We start from the raw sequence: 25,587 nt of genomic DNA, 5'->3' as shown, positions 1-25,587 counted from the left end.
TAGAATAGAGAGGTAAGCAATACGATTTTAATAAGGAAAACTGGTCCCAGTGGTGAGCAAAGGAGGGACAGCATTCACAGAAATGCAATTTGGAAACCAGCAGCCATCATGTGATAGAGATTTATCTTCAGATTGAACAGAAAATCTTGCTCTGGCTACAAAAAAATAGCCATTGCTCCATCTCACTGAAAGGTCCCCAAATTGTAATAATAATGACATGTAAATCTGGACCATAAATCTGGTAACTGTAATAATCCAGGATTGGATAAAGTCTGCCCAGAATTATGTGTGAAGGTGCCAGTATAGTGTGCAGTATAGCATAGTATATGAAGGGATCACTGATATGCTGAAAGGCTACTGCGATGGCCTGGGTTTAAGTTTCCCCCGGGCCAGTTCCTGCTAGTAACCTTTGTGTATTTTTGACATATTTTGATAATGTGAATTGTAATTACACAAAAAAAAATCTACAATATGATTTAAGATTTTACATCTTAACGTCTGGGAACTTTAGTTCAATGAGCCAGAGTTTGCCCACTTGCAGAATAGCTTCCTGAATTGCAAATATGGTTTCTCACAAATGACCCCGAGTTAGCCTAAATGCTACTGGTATGAATCCCCTAACACACAGACAACCTGGCTTTCAACCAGTCAAAGGAGGCTAACATCTGAAACCTCTTTTTAAAATGCACCCAGAATATTCTGCACAATTTTGGCTGAACCTTAGTGACAGCCATCTGTCTGTCTGTTTGTATTTCTGTCTGTTCAGCTATTTGTCTCTCTGCATCATCCGGCCCAGGCTTGCCCCACGATGCTAAAATTATTCGGGCTGTCCCCGTGGACGCTCCAGATATGTGCTTGTTTCACAGAAGCCTCTTTGAGACATCAGGGGTATCCAGTTTAGTGTTACACAAGTAAACCATGCCAAAGCACACACATGCACAGTCACATAAAAAGTCTGTGATAAATAGCAGCATGACAGGACCAGGAGGGCAGAGCTGTCCATCACGGCTGACTGAGTCAGAATAACTGACAGGCTTCAATACGCAGGTCACTTTCACATGTAAAGACAAAAAAAAATCAGACCGCATGTGCCCTCGGATGTGGGGTCTTAAGAGGAATGTAATCAAGGTTTTAAATAAGGAGTCTTTCCAAGACAAGATGAATTTTAAAATGAGTTCCCCAATTCTTAGTTAATTTCAGTCCAATTTGAGTAAAGTCTTTTTCTGCATCGTGCCAATTCCCCGATGCCTTTTATAGCAATTATAAAACAGCTCTTGTCCTTTTCCAGATGGGTTTCATCTGTGTGTGTTTACCCATGAGTTTCATTGTGTACCTGTGAGTTGTCATGGAAATGTGGGGGGAACATTTTGTAGTAAGATCCTGTGAGGTGGGACACACTTATCAGCAACAGTCCAAGCTAAAGAAGTGACATGTTCAGCTTGTTTATTTAGAGCCACACCACCTTCCTGACTTCCTGCATCACAAAACCAAAAAAAAAAAGCATAGTAATCAAAAACAACCAAAGGTAATGCTACCATGAAAGCATTAAGCTTGAATAAGGTAAATTTCCAGCTCAGTTACTGGCATAGGAAGTGCTTTTCAGACTTAAATGACCCAATTTGGCTGCATTTCGGATCAATCGTTGTTAAATAATGAAACAGTATATGTGCTTTAATTCATTTAAGGTTATATTTAACAGATCTGCTAAGGACCAAATTATCTTTATTATGTCCTGATATGTAAAACCTTTGATTTTAAAGAGGGTGTACTTTCTTTTTACTATGATTGAACAATTAACATAATTAATATTATGTTTTTAATGTGTCTGCAGTATAAAGAATTGTGTTGTGGTCACTGTGATAAAGACACGTAACAGTGGACTAAAAAAAACTTCCATTAAAAACAAGTATTGAAAAGTCTTATGTGTGTATTATAAGTTAAGTGGAGACGATTCAGTTTGATATCTTCTAAAACATGAAAGTTATGGCACTTTCAGCTTTGAGGGTATTTAAATTTTTTACACTTCTACAGATTCAAATCTACTGAGAAGTAGTTTGTTAAGAGACTCTTACCTTCTCTTCCCCTGTGCTGACAAGAGGAGAAGCTGCCAGGCTGACTCTGTGTGTGCTTGTGTCACTCAGTCAGCCAGTGGTTCGTTAACTAATTAGTAAGCTCGTTTATCTCATTAGGCTCTGATTGATCTGCCAGCTGATGGACTGGCAACTGAGCGCCCCTGTGTGTGTCTGTTGTACGTCAGACGGAGCGTGCTAATCGATATTAACAACACTGTGAAGAGTTTAATTGTTACGCAACCTCATTATCTGGCAGCGACTGCACAGAGGGGAAGGATTCCTGTGTTACACCAATGTCAGCAGAAGGGCAGACTTCCTGTTACTGGCAGGAAATTAGGTCAGGTAGCACGACTAGCTGGCTGCCGGATGATATCTGAATGCCAGGATGCACACCAACACACATTTACATGGGCAGTTGGTATTAGTGTGTTCCACTGGAAGAGTGGCAATGTGTAGGACTTTTGCTTAGTATTAATCATTTAAAGAACAAGCTAGTCACCATGAAACTTTATCAAACAAAAACTGAACATCCTTTGAATCTCACTCCTCAAAAGTGGGTCCTTACCGTACAATATAGAGCACCCACAGGTGACTGTTGTTGCTTTTTGGTGCTATATATTAAAAATAATAATAATTAAACTCAAATTAATGCAATTGAATTATTGATGAGTAATCCCAGTCCCTTGAAAATGACAATAAAAAAGTAAATAGTTTCTCATGTACTTCAGTATCCCCGATTGCCAAAACCTGCGAGAACAAGGGCATCAAAGGTTAACTTTCATATTGTTGTTAAATTCGTAGCTAAAACAATACGTCTCGCGTCATTTTCACTTTACTATTACTCCTTTTTTTCTACCTTTTACACTTTCAAATGTGCGCACAACAACACAGCAATTTTCTTTTCTGCCTTTGTGACTTCCTTTGTACCTTTTCCGTCATGTATGTCGATTCTCCCAACACAACATTTCTGTCTCAGTTTTTTCTGAATTTATTTTTGGCTTTTGCCTTTTTTAAATAGCAACAATTATAGAGAAGACAGGAAGGTGGGGGGAGAGAGAGTGGGAGGCTGACATACAGGAAAGGGTTCAGCCTACAGGTCCTGCGCTACACCAAGTGAGCTATGTGGCACCTGGTTGTCTCAGAATTTGATAGATTTTCTTTGTGTAGAGATTAGATGTTATGAATGAGTTTGTTTTTCCATTTTAGCTGCTTCTGTTTGCCAGACTCACTATGACTTACTTCCTCCCAGAAGTGAAAGAATGGAAAGAAACAAATAAATGTGCAGCATAGCCAGCTGACGAGTCACCGGCTACTTCCCGACAAATACAAATTTAAGACAAGTTGTTTACCACCAAAGTACAGATTCTGGCAACCCAGAAAACTTAAAGCATGTCAGGAAAGCTTAATTAAGGTGGCGTGGAATGTTTTTATTTTGTTGTTTTTCCTATAAGAGGGAATGCCACACATTCCCACCTGGCAGCTGCCAGTATAACCACAGCTTTGCTCAACTGGGAGCTCTAGCGGGGCAGGCTTTTGACCTTAGAGTGTAAAGCTTGACTGGCTGCTGCTGCTGATCTTTACAGAACTGAAAATAGAGTCAAATGAAATAGCTAAGTGGCCTGATCTGTGGTATGTTAGCAGCAGTGCTGGGATCTTAATGGGAAAACATTGCTCTTTCTTAATAAATCAGTCTGCACCACATTTCCTGTTTAATGCCATTTCTTAACTCTGTACATGTCAACCACACGCGTTCACTACTTCCAAGAAAAATAAACCTACAACATTGGTTTTACGCTGATGCAATGTAGAGGAAAAGCAGTCATACTTTCATGCATTTGTCAACCTGACAGTTATTACAATGCTGCAGTCACAGAAAAAAAGCAGAGCTCTACATGAATATTACAGGCAAAAAAGGGAAATCAAAAGCCCTGAAAGTGAACTTACACCCATCCACCGAATCAACAATTATTAGTGACTTTCTTTCTTTTGCATTCTGTTTATTTTGTAGCCTTTTTTTAACTTGCTCGTGTGAACTCTGCTCCAAAGCATTAAAATTCCCACAAGACTTGAAGGCAGCATGAGGCAAGTGAGTTCATGCTTTTGAGGAAACAAATAAAAATGTGGTGAAAGGGGCAGTTTTAACATCAGATTCCATTTAATTGTCACAGACAGTAAACCTCAGTTCTGAACTGCATTATGGGAAATGTAGGACATTTCAGGACAAAATAAAAGGCCAGATATCTCAGACCCTTCTAGATTAAATTATGGCAGTTCCTTTCTTGATCTGTCCCTCATGAGTCAGTCAAGTTTTAGTTCTCAAGTTTCCCTTTCATGAGGATAATCTGAACAATAATCTTGAGCAACCGTTCAAGACAAATCTTTGGTAGTAAAGCACCTGAAGCAGTACAAGTCAGCAAAAAAAGCTGACCTTGTTTGACAGCGACATCTAATGAAATGTCTGCAGTCCTTCCCTCCGTTATTTTCTGTATCCTGAGTGTGCAGCCAGCAGGGGCATTCCTGATGAAGTGCATCGATGAGGTGAACCCAGGTAGAAAGCCATTAACCTTCATTGATCCTCTTAGTCTACTTAGATCAATGGCAGAGGAGGAAATGGAGAAGAGAGAGAAGTACAGGAGTCACAGGACCAGCTTTCAAACTCTACTCTGGTAAGATGACACTGATAAAAAAAAAAAAACATATAAGCAGCTCAGTATCAAAACAGTCCTTTCATACTGAGCTGTAATATACTTTGGAGATTCACACACACACAGACTGACACACACACTCTTTTAGTTGTGACTGCCCGTTCACCTTTAGCTTTCCCTGTGACGTAACAACTCAGGGAGGGCAAGGGCAGGCCACATTGCACAAATCTGGCTTACCTTATGTACACACCCACTCACACATACACAGACACACAAAGACACACGCTCACAGCTTTCTGCATTGCCATTGCACCATTCAGCATCAAATATGCATCAAATTATATAAGAGAGCCTCTTATGTAACAGACTCTATCCCCTTCTCTACCCCAGCATGTGTGTGTGTCTGTGTGTGTGTGTTTTCACGCTGAGGTCTATGGCTAATGAAGCCATCTTTGCAGGGGCAAAACACAGAAACGGAGGGCAGAAAGGAGGAGGAGGAGGAGGAGAGCAGAGCTAAATATAACTCTTCTGGCCCTGAGCAGCATCTGAGAAACAGGAAGAAAGGAGCAGAGGGAAGATGTAGAGACGAAAAATGATCGCAGTGGAGATAAGAGGCGAGAAAAGACAAATTCTACATAAAGTTGAAGATTTAAAGATACAGAACAAAATAACTGTTTTCCAACAATCTTTCAATATTGTTTCGTATACGTGCACCTGACTGCTTTCCAGTAATTCCCCAACCTACTGCTCTAGACCCAACCTGCTTCTCTAAACAAAACTCTCTCCAAACAAAGTCTATTCTTTCGTTGTGACCACATGTCATCAGAGGGGGTTATTTTGTACGTTTCCACTTTCCCTCAAGTGCAGGTCAGGACAAACCTTGAGACTCACTCAAAGTGGACAAACTACACGTAAACACTTGGTTGTTTTTGACTATCGGGCAAGAACAGGAACCGTGGAGTCATTAGACCAAAAATAACTTGTTGATATGTGTTGATATGCCCAAAGTCAACAGGGCAGGTGGGAAACCTTCAGTTTCTCTAGAATTCTTCAGCTCAGATCATCAAGCAGCCTTCCTTTCATCGCATACTCACACCGCCTAAGAAAAGCATCACCACACACACACAGACAGAAACACTTACAGCATCGCAGTCTCCCGCCACATACTGTAGCAGCCTCTCTGCCCGCCGCTGGAATCCACAGCTCTGACATTTCTGCCCGCCACAAGCTCAACTGGAAACCTTTAACAGCCTGAGGTCAGCCTGAGAGAGAGATGGAGATAAATTACAGTGTTTGGTTTGGTGAGGAGGCCAGAAACAGTGACTGGGTTCATGAGCAGCAACTTCGTCCCTGTACGTGCCTTTATATGTACATGTTCATGTGCAAATGCATGTCAGGGTGTATGCATGTATTTATGATGTGCTGATTTTATGTAATGTGCATGTTTTTTTTCAGTTATTTCCCTAAATCCTCCACAAATAAAGCAGCCAAATAAAGACACACTCACAGGCAACTATGTTAGGTACATAGACTCCCCCATTTGTTAACGTAAATGTCTAACCTGCAATAAAATGGCAGCAGCTCAATACCTTTGGGCATGTAGACACGGTCAAGTTGAACTGCAGAAGTCCAAACTGAGCATCGGAATGAGGAAGAAACGGTGATTTAAGTGACTTTGGAAGTGGAATGGCTGTTGGTGGCAAACCTGCTGGTCTGTATTTCACAAACTGCTGAACTACTCAATTTCCCTGCACAACCTTCTCTAGTGTTCACAGAGAACGGCCCGAAAGAGTGAAAATAATCAGTGAGCTGCTTCGTGCTGACAGGAAGGCAAATCAATTTCTGCCACAATATTCGGATGGTAGGGTCAGAATTTGGTGTAAACAACATGAAAGCATCGATCCATCCTGTATTGTATCAACAAATCAGAGTGGTGGTGGTGGTGGTGTAATGATGTGGAGAATATTTGGTTTGAATATAGTTGGGCGTCCTTTAAATGCCACAGCCTGAGTATTGTTCCCGACCATATCTGTCCATTTATAGCCACATCGTACCCGTCTTCTGATGCCACAAAGCTCAAATCATCTCAAACTGGTTTTTGAACATGAGAATGAGCTCGCTAGACTCAAACAGCCTCCGCAGTAACTAGATCTCAATCCAATAGAGCAACTTTGGGATGAGAACGAACGGGAAATCTGTGATGATATCACTTTGGACCAAATCCTTATTATTAAGTCATAAAGCATTAAGGTGGATCTGACGGCAAAAGGGGGTTCAACCAGGTGAGTATAGTAGTCCAGTATGTGAATTTACATTATGGCACCTTCCCACATTAATACATGACATCGGTTCCTTGTCTTGTGCTGCTAATTAACATGTTCTAAGTGAGCACCAGCCACACAAAAATGTACTGTGTATTGTGAATGTGAGCCTCCATTTAAATTAGATTCACTATTCTAGGATTTCAGATTATATTATTAGTCTTAGTTAATTATTCATGGCTTTGTGTGGTTTTTCCTCAACAGACTACCTCACTGTTGTTTGTCCAGCATACTGTTTAAGGCTCTAGAGTTACAGGATCAGCAGGATGTGCTGGTATCCATGACTTAAATGTTCACTCTTTGGTGAGGTTTATTCACATTTACTGCATTCTTTCATTTTTGATTTTAAGTGTGTCGCATTTTCTTGTTCTTACTTACATTTTTAACTAAGCTAACCAGGAGAAGTATTAAGATATCAAACTGACTTAATGGTCCTAAATGCAGATAAATCACCTCTCCGTCTTCACTGAATTAAAAATTGACACAGCTTAGCTTATACGCCTATATTCACGAATGTGAAACACCTGAAAATATCCCCTAACTCTAATACTTCCCCATAATGTGCTTTACGTTCATGCCAACAATCACACTTTCTGTAGGAACGTCACTATATTTACATTTTTTTTGAAAAACAGGACTTATCTGAACATATTTGCATAGATATTTCTGGCCCTCAGTTGAATGTCTCTGTGTTTAATATCCAGTGGGAATTAGAGAGATGAAGGACAAATTTTACTGATGACACTAAGGTAGTCCAACGCGAAATCGCACGCATGCACACACAAGATGCCTGACAGCTGCTTCTGATCATCCTATGTAGTTTAAGTTCAGAGAGAGGTCTAATATCACCCAGCTGTCAGACAAATCCTGTCACTGACACCGTTTGTGCGTCTGAGTGTGGAAAACACATTAGACACAGATACGTTCAAAACTAACAGTGGAGATATCTGAGCGTCTTTTAATTTCGCCTCGTGCCTCGTCACTTAAAAGCCTGAAACTGAAAAGAGAGCCTGGAGAGAGACCTTACCACTGACAGCCGAAAAGAAAAAGGAGGATCTGTTTTGGATTTTTGGGTTTCTGTTGGTGCATTAGGATGAAAGAGGAGCTGAGGGGAAAGAGGAAAAGAAAGGACAAGGGAGGAAAAGTTAGTCAGAGAATGAGGGAAAACAAGAGGAGAAGCGAGGGGAAAGAGAGCAGATTAAAGGGAAAGGAGCTGGAAGCAAGAAGTTGAAAAGAGAGAAGGGGGAAAACAGGAGATGGGGGAGAAAAGGAGAAAAAATAGAGGAGGAGGAAAGGAGGAAGAAAAGAGAGAGGAGCACATCACAGGGGAGACAAACAGGAGACCAACGAGTTGAGACAGGACAAGAACAGAGGAGAGGAGATGAGAAGAGAGTGGGGAGGAGAGGAGAGGGAGGAGAGGAAAGGGTGATGAAAGGGAGGAAAGGACTGCATCCAGAGACAGATAGACAGAGCTTTGAAGAGGCGGAGGAGGAGGTGGCAGAGGAGGAGGGGGGATAGACTGGGATCAGAGTGAGTGATGGATGAAACAGAAGGCAAAAGGACTGAGTGGTTGAAAGAAGGGAGACGCCTGGATGGAGGGATGGACGGGTTGTGGAAAAAACAGTGAGTGAACCACTCAGAGTGATGAAAGGAGAAAAGGAGCTGGACAACAAGAGGGGAGAAGCTGAAATGTGAAGGGAGAGAGAAAAGAAGTAGTTCTGTTTTTTCGAGAAGTCTGACACGTTTTAGTTACATTTTCTGTAAAAATGTGCACAAAACTTTAGTCGGAAAAGGGAAATTTGCAGTATAGTTTATAAAAGCAGGCGGACAAAAACACAGTCTGGGAGTTTGTGGTAAAGTGGAGGGCTCTGTACAGCATTGGCGGTAATAGGATGTGACAATTTTGCATAAACATATGCAAAATATTCCGACTTCTTTTAGAACTTAAACCTTAGTGAGGAAAAGTTAGACACAGACCATGTGGATTTATCGTCAAACAGTAATGAGTAGCGTGCACACAAGAGGGAACATTTAAATTTAGCTGTCGTGCCATGTCCATCTATCCATCCATTCCCATAACCGCTTATCTAACTTAAGGCGACCGACAGGGTGGATTTCTCCCAGCTGGACAGGTCACAAGTGCAACACTGGGCTCAGAAAAATGCCCGGTTACAACACAGCGTCTGCTTTGACATGATAAAAAAAATGTCGCACTTTGCTCTGAAATGAAACACAGCTGTTGTCAGAAATGCGTCTGAGAAAGTCATCGCCATACATGTGAGAAAGAGTTAATCAGTTATCCCTGAACATCATGGCAACAAACTCCACCTGTTTACTGACAACATTTTACTCTAATGCTGATGCTGTGGTGTGTTCAGGGTAAAGAGAGAGTGAGGGTGGAGAGTGCTGGGAGAGCAGCTGACATGGAGGTGAGTGACACATAAGAGCAAATATTGATAGTTAAAGGGGAAAAAACAGCAATATATTACAAAACACTATTAGAGATTATTGTCTTACACAGTATTTTGGAATTGGATTTCATATTTTGACTTATTACTGCACTCAGACCCAACGCAGTCTGATTAGTAAGATGTGTGTAAGTCACTAAATTCCATCTTGTATTATCTCAATAATCTACTGATTGTCTAAAACATAGCAACACACAGGAAGTGTTAGCTAGACTTGAGAAAATCTCCACATGGCAGTGTTAACTGTGACATTATGTTATAAATACTAATACTAATCTCAAAATGTATATATCTATTAAAACATGATCTAGAATCTATTAACATGTGTGGCTATTCTTCATGCACTCTATGCATGTGAATATAATCTGAATAAAGACCAATTCACACTTTTGCCTCCACAGTATTGTTTTAAACTCAACAGTAACTCATGAATTACTAATCAGTCAAGACCTCACATTATGTCAAACACTGATTGCTGGAATATTTCATCTTTAGTGGGGATAGTGTTGCCAATACGGATTATCATTTTACACATGTAAAGACATATAGATATCCACATATAGCTTTCATTTGTACGTGGAAATGATAAATAAATCCACCAGGATTAAGCTGTTTTCTTAACTCAGCAGTTTCTGTCATATTTCAGGCCTGTTTATAGAACAAAATGATTAGCTTTGGGTCTGATTTTAATGAGGGTGGTCTCTCCCTATGCAGCTACTCTCAAAAAAGCCAGAAATGGTTTTGAAGGTTGTCAAACTACATCTTTATTGATATATACCTAGTTCGTCATTAAGGGTAGAGGGGAGGTCGTCAGATGTTGTTTTCATGGGGGTAGATAAAGAAGGTAGTCAGAAATGCACAAAAGAAATGAACAGTATTAAACAGGCCAATATCAATAGTAGGTTCAATGTGTTACATTTCTAGGGAAGCAGACGCCAGGTTTCAGTGTATGATTTCAGAGAGGTTTGTGGTTATGACTTAGCTACGGCGTAACGTTCCTGCTGAATCATAAATCCCCTGTAAGCAGGCCATGTGTGGTAGCTCTGCTACTATTAGTGTGAATGTGCATGCAAATGCATTTTTGTTAACATTATATCTAGCCTGTTTAGTCTTTGCAAATAAATAGCCATGCTACATTTAAACTTGGTACCAGGAATATTGATAATATTCTATGGCACTGCAGGAAACCACAGTAACTGTTGCTATAAACTGCTGCTCAGCTTTAGTCTTGTATGAGTGACTTGTGTTGTTGTTGTTGGATAGTCTTTATATAACATCCAGAGAAAGTTTGAGTTTTTAAAATGCCTGGAGACTAATGTTCTTTATTTTAGTTTCACAATGATGGAAGTTTATCCCATGAAGGTTTGAAAGGGTGTTAAGAGATAAAATAAAAAATAAAAAAAGGGGGTAGTTTTTTTGTGAACCTGAAGAGGAACATTTAATCTGTTTACTGGAATTAAATTGTGAAGAAAGAACTTATTTGAGCCTCTTCTTGGTTTGTTTTTTCTCTTTGTTATTACTTCAAGTGGTGCCTTGCTGATAGGCATTTTAAGATGTGAAAAGGGGACACTTGTTTTACCAAGACTTAACCAGTAATTATACATAGAAACATACATACCTCCATAGTTAAACACTTATGTCTGCTTTGAAGACATCAAAAACATTCAGCTGGAGCATATTTTCAGGTCGTGCCAGATTTACTTCGTCTTTGAAGCACTAATTCTTAGCCTGCCAGAGAGCTAACCATCGTTAGCATGTGCTAATCCCCCATCACTTGACATGCGAGAGGTGCGAGAGGTGCTAGCCAGCTGTGCTAGCTTTTAAGCTTTAATACTCTGAGAGTGAGTGAGTGAGCTAGCGTTGAGCTAATCGGTCTTAATGCCATGCATATGGAGATGGCTAGCTACTATAGCAGCAGCTAATCCTAGTGGCTACAGGAACAACCTCAATCCCTTCACTTTTAAAGAATATGTCAATTTTAGCAACTACGGCATAAGATTAAGATTAAAGCAGGGGAATAAAAATAGTGCAAAGGAAAGACAAGAGATGGTAGGAGAGAAGATTGGGCATGTTATTTTGAAAGCATGCACTTGCTCATGTTCATTTCTAAGGTTTATTTATAATAATTATGTCTGAACAAAAGTGCAGAGATAAATATTATTTTATACAAAGGAAGCTTAAAGACAAAAGATGGAGATGCAAAAGAAATAAGGACTCAAAAGGAAAACAAATGAGGAAGTGAGAGAGACGACCTATTCTAAGCTAATCTTTCTGGGTTAAAGAGCAGCTAAATTACCAGTTTGAGACAAACACCAGAGGGTCTTTAGTGTGCCGAGTTACAGTGTGAGGACAGGAAATGATGTCATGCTGGTGTGGGCACAGAAGTATCTCAGTAGCTCTTATCTTTAAGTGCATGTGTGCGCCTCTACAAGTGCTTCACACTGAAGCACCTGCTGCTTGCTTTCTCTCCCTCAGTCTCTGAAATCACAGCCTTCAGACGGACCCCTCCTCCTCCTCTTCCATTTCCTCCCGCTCCTCCTCCTTCCGTCCGTCACATGTTATAAGCCGGAGAGGCAGTGCACTGACATGGGCCACAATCTCTCTATTGCTCTCTGTGTTTCAGGCAGGAAGCCACCAAGTGGCACAGCAGAGGCGAGCCACCTGTTCCTCCCTGGCAGAGGAGATCATGGAGGGATGAAAAGATGAAGGAGGGGGTAGAGAAGCAAAAAGGAAGAGCGGAGGAAGATGGAAGGGAGGAGTAACAAATTACAGATCATTATAAACAATTTAGAATAAAGGAACAAAAAAGGAAAAAAGAAACCAGGCAGAGAGGTAAAGAAAGGCAAAGGTAGAGAAAATGTTAAGAAGATAGAAGGGCAGCATAGTGAGGAACTGAAGGAGAAGGGGCGAAAGGGGAAACTGAGGACAGAGCAAGGGAAAGATGGAGCCATCAGGATAAGAGAAACTGGATGGATAGTAGGAGAAAAAAGAAACTGGCTGAAGGTAAGAAAGCAGAGAGATTGATGGTAAGGCAAAGGGATGAAAGGAGTTAAAAGGGAAAATGAAAGATTACAAAAAATCAACTGGAAGCAGAGACGGAGCGAAAGGATGTTGGAAGTGACAGGAGGCGACTCGAGGTGGAGAAAGCAGGGGACGCCTAATTACAATCCCTCCTCCCTCTCTCTTGACCTTGTCCTCTCTCCATTCATCACTCCAGCTCTTCCTCCCACAAACATCCTGTTATTTTTTCTGAACACCTCTTGAGCGGAGCAGTCGCCACGTCACTCTGCAGGCCACGAGTGATGCTTCGACTCGATGGCAAAAGAAAAGGAATCGTCCCTGACAGGGTTTAAACTGCACTCTGAAGGTCACCTTTGTGAATGAACAAATGACTTGTGTTGTGTTTACAGGAAGTTTAAAGATGCTTTCAGATTATAAACATGGCCAGTGACTGTACATATGTATTAGCACATATTCATAACACGATTTGATTGGTTAGTGGCAGCACGGGTGCAATAAAGCAGAACTTTTTTCAATTCTTTAACGCATACAAAGTGGAGCAGCAGGCATCATCCCATTCAAAGGATGAGTGGCAAGAAGGCGAAAGCCTGAAACCAGTATCTCTGAATGAATATGAAGAAAAATGCAAAACCTGTGCAGTGCTGGCAACCGCCTGTCCAAACTGGCAACGGAGATGAAGTGAAGACTGAAAGAAGGTGAAATAGTGTAAAACCACATGGATAGATTAATATATGCAGATATGCATGAACTAAATTTGATGGGTATAGTTTCTCTTTCTCTGACTCGCACACGCACGCACGCACACACACACACACACACACACACACACATATATATAGAGCATGTACAGGAAATGTGCAGGCTGCAAGCGCAACAAAGCTGTCATTTGCATGAGGAACGATGCGGAAGCGAAACTGAGACTCTTTATTGTACCGCACTTTACTCAGACACACCACTATTACTCTCCCTGTCTCTATTTTTCTCTCTCTCTCTCTCTCCCTCACACACACACACACACACACACACACACACACACACACACACACACACACACACACACACACACTGCTTTCCATGCCATTTGAATGCACAAACAAAGAAGCCAGTGGACTTCTGGTTACATGGAGGAAATGGGAACCAAACTAACTGCTGTTGTCTCGGCAATATTCATATCCCACTAATGCTATTCAAATTCATCACTCTGTTATCTCACTCATGCCCTGCACATACACACACATACACACACGCACATGGATGAATGCACACACACGCACATCAGGAGGGCAACCACTCACTCTGACATAGTACACACGATCGTCAGTCTGCCCTCGACAAGTGTGTGTGTGTATCAGACTCACTCTCCAATGTGATGCTGTCAAGGGCACAGCTTGCATCCGCTGTACCAAGCTGTGGTCACCATGGTTACAGAACATACACTTCTTCCTCTTCACCTCCTCTTTTTTTTTACAGTCTTTATGAGAGCACAGTATTTTGTCATAGTGGACGGGTGTGTTTCTCTCACTTCCTTGTCTGCTTTAACCAATGACTCAACAGATGTGAAGCTTTCACTGGTTTGCTGTTCATTACTGGTTTATCTGCTTACTTCCCAACTCACCGTTTAGCATGGTGTCCATTTGGTTCTCTTTTTTTTTAATTAAAATTTTCCTTTTATTATTTCACCTCACTTTTGTGGACTTTTTCTAACTTGTTTATGTGGTCTTGTCAGACTAGGTAAAAAAGTGTGGCTAATATTAGCAGCACTGGTATCGGCGACCTTCATTTTTCGCATTTTACCGTCCTCACATCTGTGCAGAAGTTCATTGATTCATTGTACAACATAAAATCTTTACTTTCTGAATGGCTTGTCTGCCACTTTCCACCACAGAGAAATGGAGCAGGTTGCAGCCTTCTGTCAGGCCTGGAGTCCAGGCTAGTGGTAAGTAGTATCATGAAATGTCAGGAACAAAAGTTTATTTGTGTTGTAGATTAATAAAGCTAGCAGGGAATCAACAGCGGTTTAATTTGAAAACTGCTGCTCCAGTTTTGAGTACATTACCATCAACTTGTGCCAAGCAAACAATGACCCACTTTTAGTAATACGTGCATAGAAATGTTCTCAACCTGCGCAAAACATGAATGTGTCATGATCCTGGGTCCTTTTGACCCAGCGTTTTGTGTTTTCTCTTCGCGATTTTGGTTCTGTTCTTCCTCTGGTTAGTGTTTACTCTGTTCTGCCCGTGTGTTCCTGTATCTAGTCCGCGTTTCTTAGTTTGTGTCCTTTCATGTGTAAGTTCCTGTATTATTGTGAAGGTCTGTGTCTTATGTGAGTGTTTTCAGTTTGCCTCCCTAGTCTCGTCATGTTAATTACTCCCAGCTGTGTCCCCACCTGTATGTAATCCCCCTGTGTTCTCTGAGTGTATTTAAGTTGTGTCTTCTGTCATAGTAGTTGCTGGTTCGTCTGTGTTGTTTCCCCTCGGTCTTCCTGCGTCTCTTGCGTATTTCCCCGGACCTCCCTGCATCCTCGTTTCTGGTTTGTGTTATTAGCTTACCCAGTTTAGGTTTCCAGTTTCTTGTTTTTCCACCAGTGCTGTTTTGTGCCCACCGTTGTAAATAAATATTCACCTGCACCAGAGCTGCCGCCTTTTGGGTCCTTTTCTACAACTCCACATGGCTTGCCCCGCAAACCGTGACAGAACGAACCAGCCACCATGGACCCAGCGGCAGTCAATCCGTCCGAGGAGCTCCAGGATGACATCGGCTACAATGTGGAGATCCTCCTCGGGCTGTGGCTGGAGAATCCTCCGTACGAGCTTCGCCGCGCCGTGGAAGGTCGGCTACAACGGCTCTTTTCCGGCCTGCCATGGCTACTAAATTCACTTCCTCTGACCATACAGGCTTTTCTCCGGCACACACCCCACCTTCTCTCAGCCACTCCTGCCTCGCTGCCCGACTCGCCGGATGCGATCTTGCCCGGCCCGTTGGAGCCGTCTGCAGGGAGGAAACGCCGATCGCGCCGCAAGCGCGCCACCCCACAGCTGGACGTTCGGACTTCTAATTCGCCGGCTGTGGTGAGTGAGGACTGCTTTCCATTTGCGGACTGTATGACTGTTCATTCAGGGGCGGTGTTCTGTGCGGCAGATGACTTTGTGAACAGCATATCACCTCCCCCGCAGCCACTCTCAGCTCAGTTAGCTCCCCCGCAGCCACTCTCAGCTCAGTTAGCTCCCGCGCAGCCACTCTCAGCCCAGTTAGCTCCCGCGCAGCCACTCTCAGCCCAGTTAGCTCCCGCGCAGCCACTCTCAGCCCAGTTAGCTCCCCCGCAGCCACTCTCAGCCCAGTTAGCTCCCCCGCAGCCAGTGCCACCCTCAGCTCCGTCTCCAGTGCCACCCTCAGCTCCGTCTCCAGTGCCACCCTCAGCTCCGTCTCCAGTGCCACCCTCAGCTCCGTCTCCAGTGCCACCCTCAGCTCCGTCTCCAGTGCCACCCTCAGCTCCGTCTCCAGTGCCACCCTCAGCTCAGTCTCCAGTGGCTCCAGTGCCGCCTGTAGCGCAGGCCCCAGTGGCTCCAGTGCCGCCTGTAGCGCAGGCCCCAGTGGCTCCAGTGCCGCCTGTAGCGCAGGCCCCAGTGGCTCCAGTGCCGCCTGTAGCGCAGGCCCCAGTAGCTCTGGCTCCAGCATTACCGGTTCCACTCGTTCACTCCGTGCAGGGAGAAAGCCTAAGTCCTACTCAAGGTGCTTTTCATGGTTCAGCCGCCATTGGCACTGTTTGCCGCTCCAGGGCTTCCCCAGAGGCTAGGTCCCAGTCCTCAGCTGATTCTGGACCCCTGGAGTTTAAGCAGCCACCTGGGAAGTGCCCCGTGTCAGTGCTGTCTGAGCAGGGCCAGTGCTCAGCACAGCACCCATTTCCTTCATGTCTGCCAGTGGACTCCATGCCTGCTGGCTTTGTGATGGCTTCTGCTGGAGGGTCCAAGGGGCCCGTCCAGCCTTTGTCTCGTATCTCCGCTGGAGGGTCCGAGGGACTGCTCCGGCCTTCGTCTCGTGTCTCCGCTGGAGGGTCCGACGGACCGCTCCGGCCTTTGTTTGCTGTTTCAGCTGGGGGGCCCGAGGAGCCCGTCCAGCAGCCTTCCTCGTCAGCTGGTGGTTCCGGAGAACCACACCAGCCTCACGCCGCGGCAGCTGGAGGGCCCGAGGAGCCTGTCCAGCCGCCACCTGCGGCTGCCTCGTCGTCGCCTGGTCCGGCTTCATCCGAGTCTTCGTCGTCGCCTGGTCCGGCTTCATCCGAGTCTTCGTCGTCGCCTGGTCCGGCTTCATTCGAGTCTTCGTCCTCGCCTGGTCCGGCTTCATTCGAGTCTTCGTCCTCGCCTGGTCCAGCTTCAGCCTGTGCTTCGCCTGGTCCGGCCTCATCAGAGTCTTCATCCTCGTCTGGTCCGGCCTCATCAGAGTCTTCATCCTCGTCTGGTCCGGCCTCATCAGAGTCTTCTGCTACGCCTGGTCCTGCGGCCTCTGCTTCTGCTACGCCTGGTCCTGCGGCCTCTGCTTCTGCCACGCCTGGTCCTGCGGCTGTTATGCCGCCGCCCAAGCCTCGTTCTGCACCTCGATATCGCCGGCCATTTTCCGGGCCACCTGCTGGACGTCACCGCCATCGGGGTCGGCCCCCTGAACTGCTCCGTGGTCTCCTTCGTCGCCGCCGTTGCCTTCCGCACGGCCGGCCCCCGGACCGCCATGGCCGCCGTTGCCTTCCGCACGGCCGGCCCCCGGACCGCCATCGCCTGAGTGGCCGCCGCTGCCTTCCGCACGGCCGGCCTCCCGAACTGTATCCACGTCGCCGCCGTTGCCGTCCGCATGGTCGGCCCCCCGAACTGTTTTGGACTCCTGTGCTGTCGGCCCCCTGGCCGGCCCCCCCGAACTGTTTTGGACTCCTGTGCTGTTGGCCCCCTGGCCGGCCCCCTGAACTGTTTTGGACTCCTGTGCTGTTGGCCCCCTGGCCGGCCCCCCGAACTGTTTTGGACTCCTGTGCTGTCGGCCCCCTGGCCGGCCCCCTGAACTGTTTTGGACTCCTGTGCTGTCGGCCCCCTGAACTCTTCTGTTTTGGACTCTGTTTTTTCCTGTGTTCTGGTGTGCTTCGTTTCTTTTGGTTTTGGGCTCGTTTTTTGTTTTTGTCTTTTGGCCTTCTGGTGCTCCGGTTTTGTTTTGCTTCGAGCCCTCCTTCCTGGGCCCCCGCCGCCTGCCCTGGTCGGGTTGTTTTCTGTTTTTTCTGGCTGTTTTGTTTCTTGTTGGGCTGTCTGGAGCCAGCCTTTGAGGGGGGGGTACTGTCATGATCCTGGGTCCTTTTGACCCAGCGTTTTGTGTTTTCTCTTCGCGATTTTGGTTCTGTTCTTCCTCTGGTTAGTGTTTACTCTGTTCTGCCCGTGTGTTCCTGTATCTAGTCCGCATTTCTTAGTTTGTGTCCTTTCATGTGTAAGTTCCTGTTTTATTGTGAAGGTCTGTGTCTTATGTGAGTGTTTTCAGTTTGCCTCCCTAGTCTCGTCATGTTAATTACTCCCAGCTGTGTCCCCACCTGTATGTAATCCCCCTGTGTTCTCTGAGTGTATTTAAGTTGTGTCTTCTGTCATAGTAGTTGCTGGTTCGTCTGTGTTTCCCCTCGGTCTCCCTGCGTCTCTTGCGTATTTCCCCGGACCTCCCTGCATCCTCGTTTCTGGTTTGTGTTATTAGCTTACCCAGTTTAGGTTTCCGGTTTCTTGTTTTTCCACCAGTGCTGTTTTGTGCCCACCGTTGTAAATAAATATTCACCTGCACCAGAGCTGCCGCCTTTTGGGTCCTTTTCTACAACTCCACACGGCTTGCCCCGCAAACCGTGACAGAATGAGCACATAAAATCACCACCAGATTTATGACGTATACATACCAGCCGGTTTTGCTCTTGCCACTGTGTTTATGTTGATATATCGGAGTCATCCTAAATCAACAGGCTTGTGCTCACTGTCTGCAATCTGCAGGATAAACTCCAGCTGAAGAAAATTAAATAATAATGTCTGAGGTGCAAGGGGGAAAGGGGGCAGCTGTCCAAAGTGTTTCCATGGAAGTGATGACCTTTAAAAAACTAAAAACTGATTTCCTCATTCATTTGTTTTTCTTGTTTTTATTACCAAAAACGTGTATTTGTAAATGCTGGACATTAAAATAGGAAGAAAAAACAAAGAAGGTAGAGACAACATAGATCCCACAGCCTAACATACAAAAAAGGCCATGTGTAAAAGCCATATAGCTACAAAATCGACACAATTTTAGGTTTGTGTAAACATTCACAGAAATGAAAAGCTAGCTTTATGCCAAATGAAGCTACTGCACAATGTGGAAGAAATCTAAAAAGAGAGAACTGCCCTCCAGTTCTCACAGTACCATCCCCTTTTTTCACCTCTTTATATCAACTAAGTCGCCAGTGACTCATAGAGGTGGGGAGAATTTTAGGGTTAAGCTACTGTCTCTTTTTTATGGAATTTTTACCTGTTTAGAAAACCTACACATAAAAGCTTTTAAAACTAAATCTGCCAAGCTAACATCATTCTACATTTTTCTTCTTCAACAAAACCCAACCCCTGACCTTAAACCGAGGAGAACCTTAGCTCAGGTGGCCTGGTGGATATTAAGAGGTTAAGAAGTTAATTGCATCAACATTACCCCTCCAAAATCTAAGAAATACTTTTTTGTGCTTTGTGCCACTTGCATTCAGTTTCTTTCACAGAAATTCGCGCACACAAGAAAACGGACATGCACGAAGACGCTGTCAGAACAGCTTGTAACTGTCTAGTGCAGCCGTTGACATTTGTCACCTTCGATATCCTCAAAAACCACCTGACACGCACAAGCACACGCAGACATCATATGCATTTTTGAGTGCACCCTGTGCAAGCACTGACGCACATCCTGTGCATGTCTTCTGCTCTGTGTTTGTTTGCATGAGTGTGTAACCTGGTGTGTGCAGAAATGACACAGTGTGAAGTTTAAAGGCCCACACGTTTATGCTTTGAGGTGCAGATAGTAATCTCTGCTTTACATGATCTATTTCTGTGCACGGTCCGCCTCAACCACACACACACACACACAGAAACAAAGACTCGTGGGTGACAACACATACAGTTATAGAAGAAAGCATGATGTGAGAGCCAGCGGGAGATAGAAAAGAGAAAGACGGAGGATTTTTGGATTACATAGTTCATCTCATCCTTGATACCAAGCCGCCTGTTTCACAGGAAGAGGAAGTGACACCGCTGACTCTCTCTCTCTCACACACACACACACACACACACACACACACACACACACACACACACACACACACACAGTTTCTTCTGCTATCCATCATATTTGCAACCAACACACATTTGAAAAGCAAAGAACGCAAAAGCCCAGTCCCTAATCTTCAGCCACACACTTCTTCCATCCATCATTTTTAGTGTAATCTTCACCGCAGCAGTCACTTCACGAGTCCTCCTTCATGAATTATCCTCCATCTGTTTATAGTCACTGCTGCATCAGTATTTTTCTTCCAGCACAAGCACTATTCTTGCACAGCTCCTTTACTCTACTACTCCGCTGCTTTGAACTCAAATGCAAAACATTTGTCCTTGGTGATCATTGTCAGGGGATGCTAGTGCTTATGACTGTTTTCTGTGTCTTGACCATTAACCTTCCCATTATTACTGGAAAAGGGGCTTATATCAACTACATTAAAACATTAATGGCCCACAAAAAAAATCATTTTCGACCTGACTTGCATATTAATTTTAATACAAAGCAGCTGTACAAGGTCGGGAATAAGATCTGCATTCAGTCTTTTGATGCTACAAAGCACATCATCTTTTTTTTTTCACACAGTAGTAGTGCGTTGAGGGAATGAATGCATTGTTCATCTGTGTTTTTCTAGTTTCTTGCACTATATGAGGCCGTGGAGGATGTTATTTAGAGGGTAAGCCAAGAATATCGCATAAAAAATTATGTCAAGATTTCTATTTGATTAAGAGAAAATCATAAGATTACACACTCGCTTTAAGATTTTTAAAAACTCAGCATCATGTTTCTTTGTGATCGTGGCATCAACTAGCAGAAAACTAATGTGTCATGTTCAGCATTGGGAAGTTATGTGTAGTACTTGTACTTTCCCTTCTTTAAAAAACCCCAACATGCTAAGTTTATGCTTCCTACGTCAGCGTCTTACAAGACAGATTAAGAATCTCTTTTGTTAGCATGTTCTGGTTTGACTTCCTGATAAAATAAAAGATCATTGGCAAGGACCACAACCTCAAACGGGTTATACAATGCTTACTGATAGGGAATGGTAGATGGATTTTAGGCCTCAGTTAAAGCCTTACACTGAGGTTTGGGGAAGGCGTCGCAGAGGATCAGTGGTGCTTCCCAAGCCAGGCAGATCCCTGTGGTACCAATGACGACAATAAACAGGCACACGAAGCGGGAAGGCATTTATATCCTGTACATAGCTTGTACTCACTACAGCCTGTACATACTTATAGTTATAGAATATTCACAACATACTTCATACCGTGTACATTATAACATACCATAATAGACCCATTTCTGTAATATACTCACATATCTATATTATTGCTAATATATATTGTAATATATCTATATCACTAAGCACTTCTGGATGGATGCAAACTGCATTTCGTTGCCCTGTACCTGTGCATGTGCAATGACAATAAAGTTGAATTCTATTCTATTCTATTCTATTATAGACATACAACTGGAAGAGGGGTTTATGAGATCTTGCTCCTGAATTTTGGATAAATTATCCCCAATTGAAAAGAAATGAGTAACGTGAACGAACGATCTGACAGCTTCCAATAACACTGAATTACCGGAGACATTAGCATGACAGTTGTTGTCCCACTGCTTCACCTAAACAGCCAGTCATCTGCTTTAGCTGCTTCAGGAAATATATTGCCAGGGGAGCATAATTACTCTTTATCATAGTAAACTTATAGAGCACCTCATTTTCCTCTTATTTGGTGTTCACAACACCATCTATTCAGCACATTGGTGGGATGAACCAGAAACATTGACCACGTCAATAAAACCTGAAAATTTAACGACTGTGCTCTTAATCTAGCTGGGCCTTTAACTAGTTTCCAGGATGGTTGCTGAGTGGGCAAGACTGCTATTATTATTATTATTATTATCTTAACAACACGTGTGCTGACTTATTTTTTTTCTTTACTTTGAATTTAGGAGACTTAAAGTGATAATTACTGTCAGCTGAAAACTATTGAAAAATTGTGTAATATTGAGAATTGTTTGGCTTTGCAAATATGACATTTTCAAAATTAAACAAGAAGGATAAAATTAATGCCAAAGGTTTTTTTTCTTGCATTCAAAATTTGTGATTATATTTATTGAGTAGTAATGATTTGTTTAATTCTGTACAACAATTAATTCTCAAGATCCTTTCAAAACGTTTCGGTATTAAACTGTATAAGAAGCCATGCAAAAGACATTTGTTATTTTCTTGTGTTTAGTCTTAGAAAAAGTATATTTGTCCTCAACAACTGGCATGAACAATTTTCTGGTACACACACACACACACACACACACACACACACACACATATACATATATATATATATATATATATATATATATATATATATATATATATATACATATATGATGTAAGTTTGTTTGTTTTTTTTTCTTTTTTTTTACATAAGCCTCATTTGTTTTTTTGGATTTTTTTTTGTATATCAACAGAAAAAGCCACGCCTTCTGTCAGTTGATGTCTGTCAATGACAGTTCCAGTAAAATGCGATGAGGTGATGTCATCATGAACTCAGAAGCTCAAACAGAGACATGAAGATAAGCTGTAACTTGACTTGTTTGGTAAAGGTATAAAACCTCAGGGCAGTAATTCCAGTTTGAGATGACAAAATCTGAGAATCAGTGACATGCATATGATGTCTGGCAATTCTGCACTTCTTGCTATGATACAAACCACTGCTGCCAGCCTGGGGTATATGTTTGCTTTTATTACACCAAATATTATTTTATTTCATTTTTCAGGCAGATTGGCCATCTTTGTGAAAGCAGAGTTAGAAGAGATGGGTATACATTTCCGTTGGATTTCCGTTGGATTTGGATCCTAACACAGCGTCTGCTTCTGCCTTTACTCACCATAATCAGCTCAGCTCGCAAAACTTTGGTCTTGGCAAACAAAAGCTCGACCTGATTATTGTGCGTGCGAGGAGGAAAATTAGATCATTTACCAAACAGTACAAAGCATGTTAATGAAAGAGAGTCACAGAAATGTGATTGCAGGCAGCGGGAACGTTAAAGTGAGCTCTATCATTTGCACTCCCAGCTGAGGTCGCACCTCCAATAACGAAGCTGGCCAGTTTCCCCGGCAACCAGCCGGGAGGAAACAGTTGAGAGTAATTCTGGTTAAATGAAAACAGCTCAAATGGCTCCTTGTCTTACCGTCTGTTTTTTCTTTATGAGCCTCCCTCTCTCGCTCATCACAGAAGAATCAGCCATTTTAAAAGACGGTTATTATTGCAGAGAAGCACGACTTCTTAAATGAAAACTCTACTCTTGCACAGATAGTTGAAATATTTTCAACTATTTTCAACATTTTTTCTACACAAACTGCATTTTTAAACAGTTTTCTTGACTTTTTTTTTTTTAATTAAAGTGACCTACTGTACTTTTCCTTATTATCTGCCATATAGAGTCTGTTAAAGTTGTGGATGCTCATATTAAACATGGCCAAAGTTTCAAATAATGAGGTCAGTGTAAGTTCAAATAATCCATGTGGCAGAAGTTTTGGCTTCAGACTGGTCGAAATGCTCCTTTTATGCTGAGTGATTTGACGACAAAGAGAGGATGTCCTTATATGGACATCTCTGACTATCTTCTTATTGGGGAGTTTTTCCTTTCCGCTGTTGCCACGTCTTTGCTCATAAGAGGTTGTGTAATTGTTGGGTTTTCTCTGTATTATTATAGGGTTCTTGCCGTAGAATATAAAGCATGCTGTGGTGACTGCTACTACTTTTGATATTGCAATAGGCAACCAGTCACTAGAAGCTGGCTTAAAGGGCAAAATGTCACCTGAGCTATAAATTTATTTATATTACTGAGTTTTAAATATCTTCATAGATAATCACTGACTTGTCAAAATTGACCTCTATTCATTGCACCCGAAATGTTTTACCTAAACTAGCTCATAAATTACTCTATTTTGTGCGCAATGACTGGATGTCATATATTATTTTACACTATCCGGTCGTTAAGTGATGACGTGACGAATCCTACTTCCGGGCCTAAAGTAGTCTGCGTTTAATATGGCTTTTGTGTTGTTAACATGTTTAATGTTTTGTATTTTCTTCTATTTAATCTCAAAAAGCTCCTAAAACAGTCAGTGATCACCGTTGACCTCCCTCGGCTTTTATTACCGCTAATCATTTATTTAAGCTCAGTTTTTAAAACCTTAGGATGTAACTACAGCCCAGCGCATGCAGCAGTATATGAATGACTAACCTCGTATTTTGGATGGATTATCTCAGTTGTTCTCCTGGCTGAAGTTTGGTCCTTTTACAGCATGCTGCCATGCGATTACATTTGTTCCTGACCACCGAGAACACTCACTTTAACTTTTATCGAGTGGAAAAAGGTTAGCTTGTTTATATTATGCTAACATAGCTGTGTCGCTAGCGGTCACGTAGCACATCATTATATACCAGCTAGCCAAACTCCAGTAACCCTACAAACGTCACTGCTGTTTAGTTTTCTGTCTTCATTTATGTTGGAAGTGAGAACAGAGCTGTGCATTTTAATTTGTTTCCAAAACCCCGCAGTCAGGACATGCTATATTGTATTTAGATAGAAGCTAGCGAGCTAACGCCCTGCTAACTTCTAACTCCGTTAAATGTCATAAATTCCGTTTTCATGGATGCCTGGATGTTAAACTCAGTTGTTACACCTGGTAGAGCAGACACTGATCATTTTATTAAAGATGAAAGACTTTAGACAGTTTTTCAACTCTCAGTAATGCCATAGTGATCGTTTGATATATGGACCTGCAGCGGAGTTTAGGCCCAGACACGGCTAGTGACGTCAGACTTTGCGACCGGGTAGTCGCGATATACAAGTACACAGTGGTTATTAGGTTTGTGGATCCTACCTGGTGCAACCGTTTGCTTTCTGGTCCGTTTATCAAGTCCACAAATTGCCCCTAGAGGAGAAAGACAGATGACAGAATTAGAGCATGATGGCACTCTTATGCAAAACTGCCAGTTTTAAACACACTTTGTGTGCTACATGCATACAAATGGCTGCCTCCTGCACTGGAGTCATGCTGATTTCTGACATATTGCCAAATGCCCATGCAGTCTGTATCGCAGTACGGTTGTGAAAAAAGCCCCCCACTGGACCGACAATATGAACATGGCTGGGGGATGTTTAACCCACCCACTGCCCAAAGCCACATTATCACCAAGATGTGACCCGCAGTATTTGCATAGTTTTGGCTTAGTGCTGCTTGTCCTGTAGTTCAAAACAGGAGAATCTTCAAAAAGCATGCAAATTTCCTTTTTGGCAGAGAGTTAAACATGACAATCAATATTTTTGTTCATCTTTGTCGATTAGGCTACACCCAGCAAAACCAGACATGTTATAAATAATCAAAATCTATGGGGGGCCTTAGAAATACTAAAAACGGCATTTGTATCACACTTGTCCTAAAAGGCCGGTCATCTGCGTTTGAGCAGTTAAAGCAATATTACTCTCTTTTTTTTTCATTAGATTTGGCAATTTTATATATGCAGCTTTTCCTTTCTGAACGGCTTCTTGGTCCACAAAAAACTGCCCTGGGGTTTTTTCAAAGATGACTGCCAAGTGGTGAGAAAAAAAGAGTAGAAATAATAATATTTCCCTTACAGCTCACTAATCTACAGCTCACCAATTAAAGCAGTTACACTGAGTCTATTTCATGCCTTTTAAACTGATGTGTAAAAATGATAAATTACTGTTTTAATTGGAGTATTGCTGAAGAGTA

General features: G+C 42.8%; 1 protein-coding gene across 3 annotated transcripts in view; it reads right to left on the bottom strand.

The window, feature by feature from the left end:
• Positions 1–25,587, bottom strand: part of hivep2a (HIVEP zinc finger 2a) — a 121,301-nt gene that overhangs the window by 84,863 nt on the left and 10,851 nt on the right. The window contains exons 2-3 of one of the 3 annotated variants that reach the window (XM_004568443.6): positions 24,715–24,765; positions 5,860–5,979 (exon numbers count right to left, since the gene is read on the bottom strand). The gene's annotated coding sequence lies outside the window, so the exon portion shown is untranslated. Of the gene's footprint in view, positions 1–4,500; positions 4,656–5,859; positions 5,980–24,714; positions 24,766–25,587 lie in introns of those variants that run through there. The other 2 variants (XM_012923905.5, XM_076874158.1) reach the window with 2 other exon arrangements.

Source organism: Maylandia zebra, linkage group LG15, assembly GCF_041146795.1.
Source record: "Maylandia zebra isolate NMK-2024a linkage group LG15, Mzebra_GT3a, whole genome shotgun sequence".
NCBI classification, from domain to species: domain Eukaryota; kingdom Metazoa; phylum Chordata; class Actinopteri; order Cichliformes; family Cichlidae; genus Maylandia; species Maylandia zebra.
Note: the sequence above shows the minus strand (reverse complement) of the source record. Positions and strands in the feature narration are given on the sequence as shown.